We start from the raw sequence: 2,507 nt of genomic DNA on the forward strand, positions 1-2,507 counted from the left end.
CTTCTTCTTCTTCTTCTTCTTCTTCTTCTTCTTCTTCTTCTTCTTCTTCTTCTTCTTCTTCTTCTTCTTCTTCTTCTTCTTCTTCTTCTTCTTCTTCTTCTTCTTCTTCTTCTTCTTCTTCTTCTTCTTCTTCTTCTTCTTCTTCTTCTTCTTCTTCTTCTTCTTCTTCTTCTTCTTCTTCTTCTTCTTCTTCTTCTTCTTCTTCTTCTTCTTCTTCTTCTTCTTCTTCTTCTTCTTCTTCTTCTTCTTCTTCTTCTTCTTCTTCTTCTTCTTCTTCTTCTTCTTCTTCTTCTTCTTCTTCTTCTTCTTCTTCTTCTTCTTCTTCTTCTTCTTCTTCTTCTTCTTCTTCTTCTTCTTCTTCTTCTTCTTCTTCTTCTTCTTCTTCTTCTTCTTCTTCTTCTTCTTCTTCTTCTTCTTCTTCTTCTTCTTCTTCTTCTTCTTCTTCTTCTTCTTCTTCTTCTTCTTCTTCTTCTTCTTCTTCTTCTTCTTCTTCTTCTTCTTCTTCTTCTTCTTCTTCTTCTTCTTCTTCTTCTTCTTCTTCTTCTTCTTCTTCTTCTTCTTCTTCTTCTTCTTCTTCTTCTTCTTCTTCTTCTTCTTCTTCTTCTTCTTCTTCTTCTTCTTCTTCTTCTTCTTCTTCTTCTTCTTCTTCTTCTTCTTCTTCTTCTTCTTCTTCTTCTTCTTCTTCTTCTTCTTCTTCTTCTTCTTCTTCTTCTTCTTCTTCTTCTTCTTCTTCTTCTTCTTCTTCTTCTTCTTCTTCTTCTTCTTCTTCTTCTTCTTCTTCTTCTTCTTCTTCTTCTTCTTCTTCTTCTTCTTCTTCTTCTTCTTCTTCTTCTTCTTCTTCTTCTTCTTCTTCTTCTTCTTCTTCTTCTTCTTCTTCTTCTTCTTCTTCTTCTTCTTCTTCTTCTTCTTCTTCTTCTTCTTCTTCTTCTTCTTCTTCTTCTTCTTCTTCTTCTTCTTCTTCTTCTTCTTCTTCTTCTTCGGAACCCCGATATAGTGTATATGAGATGGTTTATCTTGAAGACTTCGTGGTTGATATCATGTTTTGCACAATTTACACAGTGTCGTAAAACGTATTAAAGAGAACGACCTACTCTGCAAGTCAATCCAGTCATATTTTATGTGGCATAAATTATGATTTTTTAATCAATATTCTAAATTAAAAAATAACAATATATAATAAGGTAATACATATCATAATATATTAATTTATTGTGCCACGTTTGTTGCATAAAAAGGTCGATTAATTGGCTTAAATTCTGCTAACCGAACCGGAGCTGGGGAGAGATAGGCGTGTATTAAGTTAAAACAATGTGTCTTTAGAATATATTAAAGATTATATAAATAATAATTATGTCTTAGAAACAATAATATTTACTTTTTTAAAAACCAAATGTCTCAATTTTTAATATAAAATTTCTATATCTTTAGTACATTAACAAGTACAGTAAAGTTCAAAGGCATATGTTAATATTTCTTTAAAATAATATCCTAGAAAAATTGTAAATTTAGCCATAATAGTTTTAGACTACTAGGTAATTCATTTCTTTATGGGGTAAATGGTGTCTCTGGATGCGTGAGAGGTTATTACAATCGTCGTTAATATTACAACATGTCTAAATATGCTTTTAATTATTTATTTTGGTTCTAAAAATGTGTCTTTAATTATTTAATTTAATTATATAATGTGTTTCTTCTTTGTCAAAATTATTAATAACGTTGGTTAACTTAATTATAAAATAACTTAATTTATAAAATAATTAATAAAATATAAAATTTTAGAATTAATTGCAATTTTAATATATTTAGATACTAACTATAGTGAGTCTCACACATTATATATATATATATATATTGTTTTAATTACAAATTATTATAATAGTATCAAGAATAAGTTAGAAAGAGAATTGTTATTACAGAGATAAATTAGACAATTTATCATTAAACATCTCTTTATAAATCCGGTCTCTTCTTCCTCGTTTCGACTACCAAATAGAGAGAAAAGAGGGAAAAATTCATTCTCTCAACTCTCAGCCCAAATTAGCATGCTATCCCACACCTGCCATTCTCTCAATTGAAGTAAATATTAGAAAGTTATAAGTGTGAGAAGAAGAAGAAATTGGAGATTTCAAGAGAATCAAAACTTGAAAGAGATATACAATTTACTCTCCTTTCTTCAAGTAGCAAATCAACAAAGAAACAGTTGTTAAGATAAACTCTCAAATTAAACAAAGATTAATTAAGAATATTAATTATGATTCTAAAATGTTATGTTAATTTAATTTGTGCTTTTGAGTGAATTAATTCAAAGATACGAATCAAACAAAACAAAGCAATCAGATAAAAACTGAAAAGATAAAGAAACAAGAACATTATGGACAAAACGAAGAATGTTCTCCAGAATCAAGACTGATTGTCACAGCCTCAAGATCAATCAATCTCCATTAGTTCAAAGAAGATTCTGCCTCTGAAATTCATGTTAATGTTATTTGTACTTAACAAGGAACAAT

Source organism: Cicer arietinum, chromosome 3 (assembly GCF_000331145.2).
Source record: "Cicer arietinum cultivar CDC Frontier isolate Library 1 chromosome 3, Cicar.CDCFrontier_v2.0, whole genome shotgun sequence".
NCBI classification, from domain to species: domain Eukaryota; kingdom Viridiplantae; phylum Streptophyta; class Magnoliopsida; order Fabales; family Fabaceae; genus Cicer; species Cicer arietinum.